The sequence below is a fragment of the Sinocyclocheilus grahami genome, unplaced genomic scaffold (genome assembly GCF_001515645.1).
Source record: "Sinocyclocheilus grahami isolate Dianchi unplaced genomic scaffold, SAMN03320097.WGS_v1.1 scaffold444.1, whole genome shotgun sequence".
Taxonomy (NCBI): Eukaryota; Metazoa; Chordata; class Actinopteri; order Cypriniformes; family Cyprinidae; genus Sinocyclocheilus; species Sinocyclocheilus grahami.
In genome coordinates, this window is record NW_015505623.1 from 1058563 (window position 1) to 1064925 (window position 6363).

At 36.0% G+C, this 6363-nt stretch overlaps 1 pseudogene; it reads right to left on the reverse strand.

Annotated features, from left to right (window-relative positions):
• Positions 1-4378, reverse strand: part of LOC107552252 (ephexin-1-like) — a 5721-nt pseudogene extending 1343 nt beyond the window's left edge.
• Positions 4379-6363: the final 1985 nt, after the last annotated feature.

Sequence of the window (6363 nt, forward strand, 5' to 3'; positions counted from 1 at the left end):
CTATGCTGATGACACTCAACTCTACCTCTCATTCCATCCTGATGATCCGACGATAGCTGCTCGCATCTCAGCTTGTCTAACAGACATTTCTTGCTGGATGAAGGACCATCACCTTCAACTCAACCTTGCCAAGACAGAACTGCTTGTGGTTCCAGCAAACCAATCGTTTCAACACAATTTCACCATCCAGTTAGGCACATCAACCATAACGCCTTCAAAAATAACCAGAAACATTGGAGTTATGATTGATAATCAGATGACTTTCTCAGACCACATTGCTAAAACTGTCCGGTCCTGCAGATTTGCTTTATTCAACATCAAGAAGATCAGGCCCTTTCTTTCGGAACATGCTTCACAACTCCTTGTTCAAGCTCTTGTTTTGTCCAGGCTGAACTATTGCAATGCTCTCTTGGCAGGTCTTCCAGCCAGTTCTATCAAACCTTTACAATTAATCCAGAACGCGGCAGCAAGATTAATTTTTAATGAGCCAAAAATAATGCACGTCACACCTCTGTTTATCAATTTGCACTGGATACCAATAGCTGCTCACATAAAATTCAAGGCATTGATGTTTGCCTACAAAACCACCACTGGCTCTGCACCCCTTTACCTAAATTCATTACTTCAGAATTATATGCCCTCTAGAAGCTTGCGTTCTGCAAGTGAACATCGCTTGATTGTGCCATCCCAAAGAGGCACAAAATCACTTTTAAGGACTTTTAGATTAACTGTTCCCTCCTGGTGGAATGACCTGCCCAACTCAATCCGAGCAGCTGAGTCCTTAGCCATCTTCAAGAATCGGCTAAAAACACATCTATACCATCTTTATTTGACCCTCTAACTCTAGCACTCTCTATTCTAATTCTATTCTTAAAAAAAAGAAATAAAAGAAAAAAAACTCTAGCTTTCTAATCTTTTTGTATTCTATCTGTTTTCTTTTCATTTATTATACAATTAACAAAAGCAAAAAAAAAACTCTAACACTAGCTGCTCTATTCTTTTTCTATTCTATCTGTTTTCTTTTTATTTACTATATTATTTCAAAACACCTTGCTATGTGTACTGCGTTAAGCTAACTGAGACTTGTTATAGCACTTGTATATCATTGCTCTTTTGTTGATTTTGATTGCGTCCATTGTCCTCATTTGTAAGTCGCTTTGGATAAAAGCATCTGCTAAATGACTAAATGTAAATGTTTATTTATTTTTTTTATTCACAAATGTTTTAGAATTCTAAAGAGCATCTACACTGCAGTTAATTGTTTGCTCTGATTAAGAACAGATGTCTCTCATTTTTGGAAACACAATCTTGAAGCCATTGACACTTTTGCCCCCTAGTGGACAATGTGTAGCTGCACAAGCTATTGTATACTGTATAATATCAATTATTACTTATTACTGCCAAAGTTAAAATATTTTGTAGACACTGTCACTGAATCTCTGAAATAACACATATAAGTAAAACACATGATCCGACGTATATTCATATAAATGTGATATTAAGAGATATAATATTACAGACCCCATGCTTTTATAATCTACCTGGCCCCAAATCAGTGTAATGTATGTAATATACTGTATAATAATACAAAGAAAAAGATTATTATAATATATTATATAACTAAGTGGAAAGGCTATCAGATAGTTAAGTGATGAGTTAAAGAATAAAACCAAAACATTTTCCATTGCATTTCCATTCCATTGTTCAATTAAAGTGATGAGTAAGAAAAAAACAAACATCATGTCATTATTACAAGAATTGTTTTGGTTTCCGTTGAACTGACTCAAACAAGCACACTTAAAAACTGGTATTGCATTTAATGATTCATTCTTACCCCACTCTTCATACACAGTGTCCTGTCCATCTCTCTGGCCACCCAGGAGCTCCACCCACGAGTCCTTCTCAGCTCTAAGAAAAAAAGAAGACATGTTTAACGAGGGAAACATCATAGTATTTTATCCGTTTTATAATTATTTGTTTTGATCTTTCCATCAAGACCATGTTGTGTCTGACAGTTTGACAGTTCTTCGCATTGTAGGTACTGACTCTGAATTTGTTTGCAGCAGAAGTTAAGATGTGGTGCTCCGGTGATTATGCAAAAGGACAAGTCTAAATATCCGGTTCAGCTCACATCGCTCCAGCTCCTCTTCCAGATCTTTGCCCTCGGTCACTTCAGCCAGAGAGCGCTGCACGTAGTCATGAACTACAAACCGATCCAACCTGCATTCATTCGTAAAAGACAGGATGGGCAGACAAAAATATACAGACAAAAATGGCCTTCTGCTGTATCTACACTGTTCAAAGCTTTGGGCTTGAACTGTTTGAACTTTCTATTCAGCGTGGAATCCTAAAAAATGATCAGATTTAAAAAAATAAAATAAAATTAAGCAGGGCAAATGTTTTCAACATTGATGATAAAAAAAAAATGTTTCTTGAGCACCAAATCAGCATATTAGAGGGATTTTAGAAGGATCATGTGACACTGAAAACATGACACCACAGTAATACATTACATTTTAAATATATTAAAAAAGAAAAATGTTATTTTAAATTGCAATATCATTTCAAAATAATACTGTTTTTTGCTGTATTTTCTCATCAAATAAATGTAGCCTTGGTGAGCATAAGAGACTTCTTTCAAAAACATTTTGAATGGTATAGTGTATTTTTCCATAAAATATATACATAACAATTTTTTTTTCTTCTATTCATCCAGTAAGGCTAATTATAAAATAGGATTTAGTAATAAAACCTGAACACAATGTAACAGTACCATATTGGTTATTGGCCAGTGTTAGAGGTTTCTTTATATATTGGTATCTGTCAATAGTGGATATTTATTGTGCACACCCCAATTAACATAACATTGTAATGCTCATCACATTTATTGCTCATTAAAGTCACTCTTAAAAACATAAATTTTTTGCCAATCTCAAAATAAATATAATTTTTTGTACTATACAACATAACTGGTTGATGGTTAAATTAATTAGTAGCATTTAAAACAATTAATTTTATTCATTTATTACAATAAAACAGCTCAGAATTTAAATATTGGCCATTTGTTAGTTATTGACCATAACATAATTATCGGTATTGAGACACATTTTGTTATTAGTGCAAACCTGATAGACAAAGAGTTTTATCTGTTGCTTTAGATAAGGGAGACTTGTGTCAGGGGCCTACAGGTGCAGGAGATACCTAGAAGGAACTATCCACCTTTAGAAACTAAAACCTAATGAAAATGGAAGAAACTTCTCACTAAGTAAACATTTAAATCTGCTCATTTGACTAAAATTGATTTGGCTCTCCTACCATTTTCTATAGTGGCCACCAGTAGCAGACCATTAAAGAGGTACAGAAGTACAGGACACAGTTTTCTCTGGCCAAACATGTTTTCCTTCAAAGAGATTTAATAATAATAATAATAATTCATTACATTTATATAGCGCTTTTCTAGGCACTCAAAGCGCTTTACATTGTCAGGGGGTATCTCCTCATCCACTACCCGTGTGCAGCATCCACCTGGATTTGCACCAGAACAGATCTCCCTGCTTCACAAGCCAGCGGGAGGAAGACACAAGAGGCAGAGCCTGCGAGAGACAGAGAGAATAAAAAAAAACAGACAGATTGATGAAAAGAGTAAGTTACACATTACAAAATGTGAAGGTGACATGTGATCACATATATGTAAAGTTTCCCAGCGACCACCTGCAACTACCTTGCACGCAAACTCAATCTTGTTAGCAATCTGTACTATTTCTTCCATCTGTTTCATTTTGCCCACCTGCCAATTGCAAGCTTCTAGAAGCTGTAGGTGAAGACAGCACAAATCATACAACATAATGCAGCAAACCGATTTTTATACAATAGCACTCATTGAGAAAATGTTGAGCAGCTTGGCATTCATTCAAACCCTGGAAATCTCAGTCAGAGCTCTTAATGCTGAGGCCTCACACTTTGACCCTGGATATTCTACATTTCATTGAAATGTTTGACATATTGAGTGACATAACATTTAAAAACAACTGAACATTCTCATGCTAATTGTTCTAGTGCTTCTCATCACTCACCTCCATTAGGATTTTAAGCTGGGTGATTCTCTGAAATGGCAGTGAAAGGAAAGATTTAAGGGGTAGTCGGTTGCATCGGGGGTCTTCCTGTAGTTTATGCAAGACCTCCACAGTCTGAGGACTCTCTTTTCTGACCACAGTACAACATATATTATAAATAAGATTTTCAAACAGCAGACATTTGTCTCTAAAGAATATATCTGTAGAATACAGTACAACCAGTTTGCATTCCTAATATTCATAATACATAAACATCAAGCTCTATTCTTTTACCCAAGGTTGTGTAATGTCCAACAGCATTGCATCCATGAAGCTAAGAAAAGAGTTTGCATAAGCAGCATGACTTTAGAACACAGCAAGAAGATGAAAAAGATATAGAAAAGTTTTTGGACACTTAAGTCACAATTAAAAATGCCTGAATTTATTGCATTATACAACATATAGCTTAACAAGTGACATATGCAAATGAACGATGCTAAAACTTTTTACAGAAGTAACTGAGCCACTTTTTAAAATTACTTTTGATCTCAAGGTCATTTTTGTGGATATGAACATGTCCCACCAGAAAAATTCATTAATTGCATTATTTCAATAAATTTGTGTGTGAAATTATTGATAAATCATGATTTTGTGAGAAAAGTACTGTGGGAAAATCTGTTCGCTGATTTTATGCACAAATGCGTACAGACAGTTAGCGAGCTGCTGATTTCAGAAATGCATACTAGCATAATGATCTTACTATTTCTGGCAAAGATATTGCAAAAAGTAAGAATAATATGGTAGTGGACTATTCTGCATTAGCTGGTGTACACAATACATTTAAATAAAGGTTATCTAATTCATATTAGGCTTTTCTTTTGCATTTCCATTTGGGAGATTGTGATAAAAATAACTCAATGAGATTAATTTGATTATTGGTATCTGGATTTCATAATTGATTACATTTAAGTAATTATCCATTTGTACTTTAGTACATTTGGTTATTAATTAAATTAAATTCAAGTTTATTTGTATAGCGCTTTTCACGATACAAATCGTTGCAAAGCAACTCTACAGCAAATTAAGTTTCTACAATATTTAGCGGTAGCTTATCATTGGTGACTGTCAGTTAATGTACATATGGCAGAAATGTACGGAAAAATCAATTAAAGACGTAATCAAACAGATGATGAACACTATTAACAGCAATTATTATATGATGCAATCAAACTTATAGCAAAATTTGGTAGTTCTGTATGTTGTTTCAGGGTTGGCATCATCTGAGGTCCTCTGAGGGGTTGGCATCATCTCTTCTCAGGTGTTCTGGATCCAGACGGGATGTCAATCCCGTGGCAGAAACAGAGAAACAAATAGAGACATAATTAGTGTAGCTGCTGTTCCAACCAAGCAAAATGTATTTGTTTAACCCAAGCTAAAGAATAATAATGTGCATTTGATCAGATATAAGTGCAGTACAAGATTATGAGATGCATTATTTGAATGCTTGGCCAAAGAGATGTGTCTTTAATCTAGATTTAAACAGAGAGAGTGCGTCTGAACCCCGAACTGTCACGGTTCATGGGTTCACTGACTCATTTTCGCTCTGTGTGTATGTGTGTGTGAGTGGGTGTGTCGGTGATTGCTGCTGATTGTTGATCTGCGCCAGCTGTAGCTCATCAGCTCAGCTATATAACACCTGTGCTATCTGTCCTGTGTTGTCAGATCGTTTGGTGTTCCTGCTGTGTTCAGTTCTCTGTTCCTGTCCTTCGTACCATGGGAGTTCGGTTCCAGGATTCACCCCCAAGGATCGTATGTTCTCGGGATATCCACGGGTGCCCATTTGCGTCCCTGCGCTACCAAGAATGACTATATCATGTACATGCCTTGTTTAACTCTGGCCTTTGGTCTGGTTGGAACCTTTTCCTAATAAACTGTTATATTTCACATTCGCAATTGAATCCTCCTTTTGTTCCCGTGACACGAACGTTATCAGGAAGGCTATTCCAGAGTTTGGGAGCCAAATGCGAAAAAGCTGTACCTCCTTTAGTGGACTTTGCTATCCTAGGTACTACTAAAAGTCCAGTGTTTTGCGACCTTAGGGAGTGTGATGGATTGTAGCGTGGTAGAAGACTAGTTAGGTATGCAGGAGCTAACCCATTAAGGGCCTTATAGGCAAGTAATAATATTTTGTAATTGATATGGAACTTAATAGGTAGCCAGTGCAGAGACTTTAAAATTGGGGTAATATGATCATATTTTCTTGACCTGGTAAGGACTCTAGCTGCTGCATTTTGGAATACCTGTAGCTTGT